Below are 12394 nucleotides of genomic sequence, written 5' to 3'. Positions count from 1 at the left end.
GCCAGGTGTGCCTAATGAGAGAGCAGGATAAAGTATGCATGTCATCCCCTTCAACTTCTAAGCAGCTTGTAGATCAAAGGAAAAAGCACAATTTGAAGTGCCTATATACAAATGTTAGAAGCCTAAAAAATAAGATGGAAGATTTAGAATATATAGCACTAAATGATGAGGTAGATATAATAGGCATCTCAGAGCCTTGGTGGAAACAGGACAATCAATGGGATACTGTGTTAACAGGGTACAAATTGTACCGCAATGATAGGATCAAATTGGGGGGGGGGGGTGCGCTATATGTTAAAGAGGAAATTGAGTCAAATAAAAGAAACATTTCATATGACACAGATAGCCGTGTGGAATCACTATGGATAGAAATTCCATGTGTGAAGGGAAGGAGTATTCTTGTAGGGCTGTACTACCTTCCCCCGGGACAGAACGAACAGACAGATAAAGAAATGTTTACAAAGATTAGGAAAGCTGGCAAATTGGGCAACGCTATAATAATGGGTGATTTCAATTACCGCAATATTGACTGGATAAATGTTACTTCAGGGAATGCCAGGGAGATAACATTTCTAGATGTAATAAACGACTGTTTCTTGGAGCAGCTGGTCCAGGAAACAATGAGAGGGGGATCCATTTTGGATCTGGTCCTTGGTGGCATGCAGGGCAAAGTGCAAGAGGTGATAGTGTTGGGTCCCCTGGGAAATACTGATCATAACATGAACAAGTTTGAACTACTATCTGGGTTGAACCCGGGATGAACCAGAGAAGGAAATCTACTGTATCTGCATTTAATTTTTGAAAGGGCGACTATAATAAAATGAGAAAAATGGTTAAACAGAAACTAAAAGGATCGGCTGCAAAGGTTAGGACACTAAATCAGACGTGGACATTATTCAAAAATACCATCTTGGAAGCCCAGTCCAGATGCATTCCATGTATTTACAAAGAAGAGAAAACATCAGCCAGCATGATTAAAAGGTGAAGTAAAAGAGGCCATTACAGCAAAAAGATTGTCCTTCAAAGAATGGTAAAAGAACCCAAATGAAGAAAATAAGAAGCAACATAAGCACTGGCAAGTCAGATGCAAAGTATTGTTAAAGAAGACTAAAAGAGAATACGAAGAGAAACTTGCCGCAGAGGCTAAAACTCACAGTAACAACTTTTTCAGGTACATCAGAAGCAGAAAGCCTGTGAGGGAATCCGTGGAACCATTAGATCATGAAGGAGCAAAAGAGGCGCTCAGGGAGGACAAGGCTATATCAGAAAAATTGAATGAATTCTTTGCTTGTGTTTTTACAGAAGAAGATATAAGAGATCTGCCTGTACCAGAATTGGTTTTCAAGGGTGATGATACAGAGGAACTGAAAGACATCTCAGTGAACTTGGAAGATGTACTGAGCCAAATTGACAAATTAAATAGTAGTAAATCACCTGGACTAGATTGCATACATCCAAGGGTACTCAAAGAATTGCTGATCTGCTGTTAGTAATATGTAACCTGTGATTAAAATTGTCTGTAGTACCTGTCCGCCGAGAGCTGAAGCGGAAGTCAAGGTCACTCTCGGCAGCCATTTTGAATCAGCGCCGGGACCAGAGTCAGCAAAAAATAGTCTGCAGGTGCTCCGGGCAGGAAAGAGGGGGCTCTTTCCTTCCCCGAAGAGGTCACTAGACCACCAGGGCAGTACAGTAAGGTAAGGGGAGGGGAAGATAGGACATCCTTAGGGGTGTTTGATGGGGGTGTGTGACATGGGGGCAGTATGTGACAGGGGGCAGGGTGGGGTATGTGGCAGGGGTGGGGCATGTGTCCTCTTTTGGGGGGGAGCAAATATGGTAACCCTACTCAAGGGGTGGGGAAAGGAACAGTCTAGAGCAGAAGCTGAATGGGACTAGGAAGAGAGAAGGGGAACAAAGCAGAAGAAAAATTTGACTTTAAAGAACTGGGACTTGATGGTTGAATGGGAGCGTATTGGGAGACAGAACAGGGAATTATGGATGGGAGAGACTAAGTGGGATTTGGAGAGGATAGTGAGGTATGTGTGTTAGGGAATGGTAAGACTGATAGGAATTTTGAGGTGAGTAATTATGAATGGGAGTGTGTTAAATGGGTTAGGAGTATGAGTGAGCATGTAAAATGGGGGTAAGAAAAAGGGGATGAAGTATAAGGAGAGGCTGAGATGTGGAGGGGCATTTTCGAACGGGGATGCCCATCTCTAAGGATGTGCCGTGAAGGGGCGGGGAAACCTGTATTATCAAAACAAGATGGGCGTCCATCTTTCGTTTCGATAATACGGTCAGGGACACCCAAATCTCAACATTTAGGTCGACCTTAGAGATGGTCGTCCTTAGAGATGGTCATCCCCAGTTTTTGGCCATAATGGAAACCGAGGACGCCCATCTCAAAAATGACCAAATCCAAGCCCTTTGGTCGTGGGAGGAGCCAGCATTCGTAGTGCACTGGTCCTCCTCACATGCCAGGACACCAACTGGGCACTCTAGGGGCACTGCAGTGGACTTCACAAATTGCTCCCAGGTACATAGCTCCCTTACCTTGGGTGCTGAGCCCCCAAGCCCCCCCCCTAAAATCTACTCCCCACAACTGTACACCACTACCATAGCCCTTAGGGATGAAGGGGGGCACCTACATGTGAGTACTGTGGGTTTCAGGTGGGTTTTGAAGGGCTCCTATTTACCACCACAAGTGTAACAGGTGGGGGGGGGGGATGGGCCTGGGTCCGCCTGCCTGAAGTGCACTGCATCCACTAAAAACTGCTTCAGGGACCTGCATACTGCTGTGATGGAGCTGGGTATGACATTTGAGTCTGGCATAGAGGCTGGAAAAAATGTTTTTAAACTTTGTTTTTAGGGTGGGAGGGGGTTGGTGACCACTGGGGGAGTAAGGGGAGGTCATCCCCGATTCCCTCCGGTGGTCATCTGGTCAGTTTGGGCACCTTTTCGAGGCTAGGTCATGAAAAAAAAGGGACCAGGTAAAGTCGACCAAATGCTCGTGAGGGACGCCCTTCTTTTTTCCATTATCGGCCGAATGTATTCTGTAATGATGTGCGCTGAACTTCTAAAGTGTGCAGGCAAAAAAGAGTGTGGTTATAGGCAGGGAAATGGGTGTTTCATGGGCATTCCAAAATTTACACACCTAGTTATAAAATACGGCCTAGTGTACCTAAATTTACGCACGGAGATTCACACCAAGTTTTCATTGGTGTACATGGATGCGTTTAGATTTAAGCACTGAAATATAAACTAAACATATTCTATAACCAGCACCTAAATCTATGCACTGATTATAGAATATGCTTAGTCAGCACTGATTTCAGCACCAATATATTAGACACCATATATAGAATCTCCTCTATAGCAGTTCACAGCATCTATCAGTCTCAAAATTCCATTTTAGTCTTCCTCCTTTCTCTAATATAACTGAAAAAATTCTTGTTGCCCCTCTTTACATTTCTAGCGATTTATTCTCCTGCTTGCAGACATATATCTCTCTTGGGTTCTTTCAGTTTCATCTGGTATTCTTCTTCTTGAGTTTTCCTGTATTTCATGAATGCCAACTCTTTAGCCTTTATTTTCTCAGCCACTTGCTTGGAGAACCCAATCTGTTTATTAGGAATGGGATGCAAAATAAGATCAAGAATATTATAATGTCTCTCTATAGCTCCACGGTGCAACCTCACCTTGAGTATTGCGTTGAATTCTGGTCGCTGTATCTCAAGAAAGATATTGCTGAATTAGAAAAGGTTCAAAGAAGAGCAACCAAAATGATAAAGGGGGTGAAACTCCTCCAGTATGAGGAAAGGCTAAGGAGGTTAGGCCTCTTCAGCTTAGAAAAAAGACAACTGAGGGGGAATATGATTGAGGTCTATAAAATCCTGAGTGGTGTAGAATAGGTAAAAGTGAATCGATTTTTCAGTCTTTCAAAAAGCACAAAGATCAGGGGACACTCAAAGAAATTACATGGAAATACTTTTAAAACAAATAGGAGGAAATATTTTTTCACGCAAAGAATATGAGTTCTGGAACTCACTGCTGGAGGATGTGGTAATGGCATTTAACATATCTAGGTTTAAAAGTTTGGAGAAGTTCCTGGAGGAAAAGTCCATAGTCCACTATTGAGATAGACATAGGGAAGCCACTGCTTGCCCTGGGTTTGGTAGCATGGAGTGTTGTTGCTTTTTATTTTATTTTTGTTACATTTGTACCCCGCGCTTTTTCATTCATGGCAGGCTCAATGCGGCTTACATATACAGGTACTTATTTGTACCTGGGGAAATGGAGGGTTAAGTGACTTGCCCAGAGTCACAAGGAGCTGCCCATGCCTGAAGTGGGAATTGAACTCAGTTCCCCGGGACCAGAGTCCACCACCCTAACCACTAGGCCACTCCTCCACTTTTTGGGTTTCTGCCAAGTATTTGTGGCCTGGATTAGCCACTGCTGGAAGCAGGATATTGGGCTAAAAGGACCATTGGTCTGACCCAATATGGCATGTTCTTATGAGAGAAGAAATGGAAAAGGCCAATGTGGAAAAGAATTAGGACATGACTGATATGTAAAAAATGGAAGAGATACTGGAACCTGGCCGATTTATAAAATGAAATAGACAACAAAGTAGAAAATAAGAAATTTATTTTTATTAAATACTTTTTAAGGATTGAAATGTGTCCACTTTAAGAAATGAAAAAACAGAAAGCAGACACTGGAGGTCTAAACAGTTCCTTTATTCGTACGAATAAAGGAGCTGTTTGGACCCCCAGTGTCTGCGTTCTATTTTTTCTTTTGTTGCTGCTAGACACTCAGTGCTTCTTTGCTATTTCACTTTAAGAAATATACATCTTTTCTATTTTTGTATTTAGCAGAGTACAGGAGAAAAGTATTTTTGTTTTTCTTTTCCCTGTATTTTCATTGCTTAGAGTCTGGATTTCTTGGTCAGCTTTTCAACTTTTCTTTGCATTTTTTTTGAGGTTCCTCTATTTTGTAAGGGTCTGTCCATGTTCTGTATGTGTGACTGAGGTGGGGGGATTCTGCTGGCATGTAATATCTGTGCAGGAATCTATAAAAGTCCAGTTTGTTCTAGTTTCCCAGTAGTAAGTATATTGGTGCTCTAGAGCCCAGTATATTTATTTTATAGCATTGTCTTTTCATAGGTGTTAGGCCTGTTATGGTGTGAGAAGTTTCTTATATCGGTTTTGAGTGTCTTTTTTCAGGTCTTGTGATATTTTGCAGTGTCTGACCCTTTATTAAAATAGGCTATGGGGCAAGCACCAGCCACCTAAAATTAAAAATGCTCAGGACTAATGGTCTCAACTAGAGGCATAGCTAGGTGGGACACAAGGGGAGCGGCTGCTCCTCAAATGGATTTTGAATGAAATGATGCCTATGCATATCAGCCCTTCAGCCTTGCACTGGCGCCTGTTTTATAAAAGGTTTGCTCCCCCTGATGTCCAAACCTGGCTACACGTCTGGTCTCCATATCCTGTAGAGTCACCGCACAAACACTTTAAGCAAAGTGTCTGGCAATGGAAGGCGCATGTGCTGTTCGTGAGATGATAATCACAGTTTGAAGGTGTTTTGTATGGTGTGTTGCAAGGAGGTTTGATAACAGGAGATGGTATGATGTCACAAGGCTGAAGCCAGTCTCCAACCTCACAACCCAAGGAGGTTTTAATTCTCCCCAATGCAGCCACCGCCATCTTGATACACCCAAAAGAATAACATAATGACAAGCTCCGCCTACTGGTTTCATCAGTGGCTGAAACATCTTGTTTGACTCCTGAAGCAGGCGCGGTTAACGCTGAAACGGAGGACTGCATCAAGTCCTTTGAATAAGAGTTCTTTGAATAAACCTACTGAGTTTTTTGAATAAACCTATTGTTTGGAAATACATTTGGTCTATTCCCTACTTTGTTTTTCACAGTTTTGTGGTTTGTTGTTAGAGGGATACTTCTGTTTGTTTTGTAAGGGGTATAGCTCCATTGTTGGTAAATATTGTGTTGTGGTACAAAAATGGAGGCACACAGATTATATGTTGAAGATTTTCTCCAATCCTGGAGAGAATCCAGACTTCACTTCCATAAAGAAGAATTTGTTGAATGATGGGGTGCAACAGTTATAATTGTGTTTTTACTGGGTAGCTAAAATTGGTTCGGAGGGGGGGGTTCTTTATGTATAGGTCATAGTGTCTTATACTGCTAATTTAAAAGTGTGTGTGTATGTGGGGGGGGGGGGGGGGGGATATGTGGAAATGTCCTTTTGGCTTGCCCCCCTGCTGCCACCACAAATGTTTCTGTCCAGAGATGCCACTGACAGGGCTTAAGCAAAATTACTCCCTAAGCCCATGTCAAAAGAGAACTTTTATGCAACTTATCTATGCCTCAGAGCTGGTACAAAAGCACACAGGAAAATAAAAAAATGTGTGTATTCCCAATGCCTTGGAGCTGGTGCAAAAGCAGACAGGAAAATAAAAAATATGTGTATTCCCACTGTAAAATAGGAAATGCATGTATAATTTTTCAGCCTACCTGGACCAAGACCTAAGCATACCCCCATGAAGTTTCTGCATCCCTGCCCCATCTATATGTGTAACAAGCAGTCTTTAAAGTCGTCATTTACATCTGTACATAATCTGCACATGTAAATTACCTCCTTTTGTCACTTTATACCAAAAATACAAGATTTTGAAGCAAAGGCCAGATAGCTGCAGTGTGTGGGGGAAGCTAACGGTGAGTCACCTAGACCAGCAAGTTCTAGCTCCTGGGCTGGTAGAAGAAATAAATAAGGTAAACACAACACTGCATTCTGTTGTTGTATAATTGAATAATATAGAGTCAAGACACCATGATTAGTTATCCATAATATAAAGATAAAATTTCCATTTCACATCATCAATGAGGAGAGTAGGCCTTAACACACTAATTCTATAGTGGAGTGGAGGAGTGGCCTAGCGGTACCGGTCTTGACATCCAGAGGTGCATGGTTCAAATCCCACTGCTGCTCTTTGTGATCTTAGGCAAGTCATTTAGTGGATGTTTTACAAAGGCGCGGCATCGTTTTTTAGCTCACTAAAAATAAGCATGCGGTAAACATTAGAGATGCCCATACATTCCTAAGGACGTTTCCAGTGTTTAGCACTCAGTAATCATTAGTGCAAGCTAAAAACGCTACCATGCCTTTGTAAAAGACCCACTTAACCCTCCATTGCCTCAGGTACAAACTTAGATTGTGAGCCCTCCAGGGACAGGGAAATACCCAGTGTACCTGAATGTAACTCACCTTGAACTACTACTGAAAAAGGTATGGGCAAAATCCAAATAAATATAGTCATAGCACCTAAATGTATACACTATTTGCATGCTAAGATTATAGAATACTAACACTTATGCATATGAATGTAAAGAGTAGAGCATGTAGAAATGCAGACTTTATTCACTACTCAAGCTCCCAGGTCCTTATACACACATGCTCGGCATGGCCATGTTTCTCCCAAAAGGGCTGCTTTAAGGGAAATAAATTACCAGTGGTGTAAATCTTCAAACTTCATCAAACTGCTAAAAACAGAACCTCTGACCCATGAAGTAGTGATTCTTGGCATCTATATGGGTGGTAGAGGTGCAAGAATGTCTGGAAGGGGGAGAGGGTTTTTTTTTTTTGTAGAGGTAGGGGAGTCTTGCAGGTTTCCTTACAGAACCGCAATAGATTAGCAGCTGTCATTAATGACTCATTCATATCAGGCCTCTTTATTAGAAAGTTACTGTAATTCTTCAATATTAAGGGTTCTGTTTACTAAGGCGCCCTAACATTTTTAGTGCGCACTAAAAATTAGCACGTGCTAACACTAGAAACAGCCATAGGAATTTATGGGTGTCTCTAGTATTAGTGCATTCTAATTTTTAGCACGCCTACAGAGCGGTTTATAAACAGGAGCCTTAGTTTTTAGAGACCGTTCCATCCTTGTGTTTTTGTACTGTTTTATTTTGTTATCTTTAGACTACTAGCCCATGTGTTGAGGTCAACAACCTACTTCTTGGAGGCAGAGTGAGTATGAGTGGTGTGACTTTAGTATGAGTGGGTGGATGACTGCTTAAGGGGAAGAAAATTCAGATATAATCATGTGAAAGGGGCATGGGTCTGGTTTGTATTGAGCTTACCTGTATTATGCTGTATGGCTAACCTATGTTTGTATCTGGGATGCTTCAGATGACCATAAATGTTCTCATACACGTGTCACCTGTTATATACGCATAAATAAAAATGAGAAAAAAAGAACCCTAGCTTAAACACTGAAGCAAAACAGTCAACCGTGAGAAATGGAATAATAGGAAGAAAATGAAGACGCAGATAGTATAACTGTTCAAAAAAAGTTAATAAATTTATTGAGCAAAAATATTCCCATAGTTCTTGATCTTTATTCTGTGGAACCTAATTTGGCATGAACTGTAAAAGACCAAAATAGCACAATGGTTTAATGCAGTTCTGTAATTCAAACAAAAAGCATAAGGTTCCTGCAAATACTTTAGTGCACAAGAAATTCTGTCCTTGTTAGCTACTGAAAGATTTTGTGCTGTTTTTTTTTTTTTTTTTTTTTGCTTTTACATTAATCCCTTATTTCACCTATGCCCTTTATAAGCTATTATGATACTAGTGGTTGTGGCCATAATCAAAGCTTTCTATTGGATCAAAGTATTGTCCTTTTTCCATGGTTATTCTGCTCTTTCATGATGCCCATCAATTGAGCCAAGCAGTCCATTCCTGAATGTTGTGTTCAGTGCCAGAACCAAGACAAGAGGCAAGTGAATTCAAAGTGCCCATTTATAGTACCTTGTTCGTCTGCACCTCATTTAATCTCTTCTTATTCTGGGTCAGGAAGATGACATGCACAACTTTGCTTTAAGATATTGAATATTACAGATTTAGCTGACTAACACAGAAGTACGACCATATAAGACAGTCCAGTGGCTGCACTCAGACAACAAAGTCTCATGATGAATCCTAGTTAACTGCCTTTCCAACAATCTTTCATCATCTTCTGATATAAAACATTCAAGACCATGTGCCAATGGTGAACACAAGGAGACTGTGCTATAAATGCCAGTGCTGGTGGAGGAGTAAATAAAAGATCACTGTTTATAAATATGAACAATAGTATGTGGCCCACCCCACTGTTGAATTTAGGTATATCCTTAGAGAAAGCACCGCCACCCCATGCCAAACTAGGGAACTTGGGTACCATACTAAAACCCTTCCCACCAGAAGATGGTGCAAAATTTATTATTAATAAAATAGAATTAATAGTTTAATGATCAAGTGTATTAGTATGTCTTTGAATCACAACTTCGGTTCCCCGTTATACTGACTCTGCTGAGCCTCCTGGGACAACATTTCTGAATTCAATATAATTTTCATCTATCTACTGCATACATACAGTTCTTTTGGAGATGGCTCATATTTTTTACTGGTCATGAGTACAAGGACTAGAAGGAAAATTAAATGCTGCTCTTTAGCATTAATCCCTTTACCTTCTAGGTGTCCCTGTCATCTATCCCTTACTCCCGGTCAGAAATTCAGAACCTATGATACATCGGTCCCTGCTTTCCTCAATCTCCTTCCAACATCCTTTTCAACACAGTAATTTAACACTGCTATACCAGTGGAGGGTAATTTTATAAAGTTGCACTTAATTTATTCTTATTTTCTAAAGTCAAGAACGGGTTCTACTTGCCTTTATAAAATATTAGCACTGGCGCAAAAGAATGCATATACTTATAGGCACTGGTATTTATACCAGCTGTTAGTGCTTTTTTTTTTTGTTGTTGTTGCATCTATGCATATAATTTAAGATATGCTTAAGTGCTGACTCCACTCTGTGCATGCCCATAGTGAAAGTAGGTGTCGTGTAACTCATGTGTGACCTTTGACACTAATCAGTATTTTATGAAAGCCCATGTACATGCACATATGATTAAAATACTGACACTTACATGCTTTCTTAGGGCCCCTTTCACAAAGCGGTGGTAGGCCCAACGCGGGCTTAACGCTTGCTAAAACGGAACTACGCCAGGATACTGCAGCAGCTCGGCAGTAGTTCCCACCCCTGTGCCGTCATATCTGCTCGCTGCCTGGTTACTGCCGGGTTAGCGCGGGAGCCCGTATCCCCCAAAATGGCCACACGGCCATTTCTTTAAAAAAAATAAAAACCAATTTTTTTATCCACTGCGGTGAAAAAGGGGCCTCGGTGTGTGTCAAAAACATGCACCAACGCCAGCGCAGGGCCCCTTTGACGCAGCTTGGTAAAAGCTGCCCTTAATGCCTAAAAGTAGGTGGCTTCTTATATTTACCCTCTAAATGCCCTGTGGAAAGAACATTTATTGGCAGTTAGAGCACAGTTTGGAGATCAGAAGGGACAAGAAAAGCAAAGTGTTTTTGACAAGGAAGGACAATGCGTAAATTGAAAGTAAATGCCCAGTTCTGAAGGACTGCTGTTACAAAACATAAAATCTGTTTCATTTTGAGATATGAATAATAAATAAGCTGATGACAGAAACATTACAAACAATTTTAACTCTACCACAATATTTCGGTTTACAATAGATATCGCTTCATTTTTACGAATTCCAATTTAGAAATCATATTTTATTTTTGAAACCCTAACCCTCACAGTCAATTTCCACAAAAAAAATGTTATAATGAAGTAGAACACAGAGTTCTGGTCTAGTTTTTGCAGTTTTGTGTTGGAATTTCTATATTAAATAGATCAGGCATTTAGAAAAGCACCTGAAGTAGATTCCTAGAATGATTAAAAGCATAATTCCAATCCACCATTTCATAAAAAGCTCTCCATTTTTCATTGTGCTGCTTTCAGCTAACTATTCTTTAGAATGCAGCGGCAAACAGAAGGAGCAGTTTCCCTTCTTAGTTCAATACGTAGGTATCACACCTAACGTCTGCTGATCCTTATTTCATCTTCAACAGGGGAAATTAACACTGGAACAAAGGTGAAAATGTATTGTTTGTTGTGAAACCTGGTGTCAATAACAGGTCAAAATATAACTATAACTGAATCTGTATTACATCTTTATGGTTCTGCCTATTGGTCAGTCTCTCTTTTGCACATTCTGTTTCCCAGAGTTATCTACTTGCAACATACAGTTTCACAGTATGTCCTCAGTTTCATATTTTGTTTTTACTGCTTAACTTTAGTGATTCTTGTAGCTTTGTAAATATTTCAGTGGTGCAAGAATGATTTTCAGCTGGCAGATACTGGCAGAATGCTTGCAACAGTCCCAGCACTCCTTCTCACCTGATGGAACTGGTGCTGCTGTGCTCTTACCACCGACTTCTCCAGCCCACATAGTGTATTGAGCTGTCTTTCTGGACCTGCTGGCCCATGCAGTATGGAAGAATGAGCAATAAGGAGCACAGCAGCAGTAAAAGGCAGAGGAAACCAGTCCCCCCAATGCCATGCGTTTGGTAGGTGTCTCCTAAAACCTCTCCATCCCAGCAGGCCATTTTCTGCGAAGTGTAATATATGTAAGGCAAGAGTGCTGTGCATCAATAGGGGAATTGTATAAAGGATTTTTCATGTGTAAAAGACCTCTTCTAAAATGGTATATGCACAGTGAAGTATTCATAATGGCAAAAATACATGTACTTTTACATTACCCACCTGTAGCCAAGCTCAAGGGCATAGTTTGGGCATGTGGGCACAGTTTTGAACTATGTACACAGGTTATAAACTACACACCACATACATACATACTTCAGCCATGTATATTTTAGCCATGATTCTGACAGGTGTTGGGAGACTATAAGACACCAAGTGCCTATTTGTATGTATAAAATAGCTCCAAAATAGGTGTTTATGTGGATTCCCAACCTAGATGACCTGTTATTAGAAACTGCCCTCTAACAGCAAGGAATAACTGAAGAGTACAAAGCATGAGCTAAGTAAAATGAAAGCGACAAAACAGATTTGATATTCCAACTGTATTATGTTTGTGGGCTAAGCCCACATCCAGACACCGGTAGTTACTTCCTGGATGCCGGTGACTCAGTGCTTTTGGAGGACCATGGGATAGACCAGAGGAGGGAGAGATGCTTCTGAACCAATGGGAGCCTGGGGATGAAGAGAGATTACACTGATACTTTGCTATGTGACTGTGGATCCTCACAAGAAGATACAATACACTGGAACCTTAATCTGACAAAACACTGGCCGTCTAAGGTCTTTGAATAAATTTACTTCCCTGGAACTTTGGTTCCACCTGGCTCTCTACACTATTACTGCTCTACTTTGCAAACATAGCTGCTGTGACAACTGCCATTTGAGCACATAATTGCGCTATGCACTATCCTATAAGGTAGCGCATCAGTGCCTTAGTAT

This window comes from Microcaecilia unicolor, chromosome 2 (assembly GCF_901765095.1).
Source record: "Microcaecilia unicolor chromosome 2, aMicUni1.1, whole genome shotgun sequence".
Classification (NCBI taxonomy): domain Eukaryota; kingdom Metazoa; phylum Chordata; class Amphibia; order Gymnophiona; family Siphonopidae; genus Microcaecilia; species Microcaecilia unicolor.
This window is presented reverse-complemented; position numbering follows the sequence as displayed.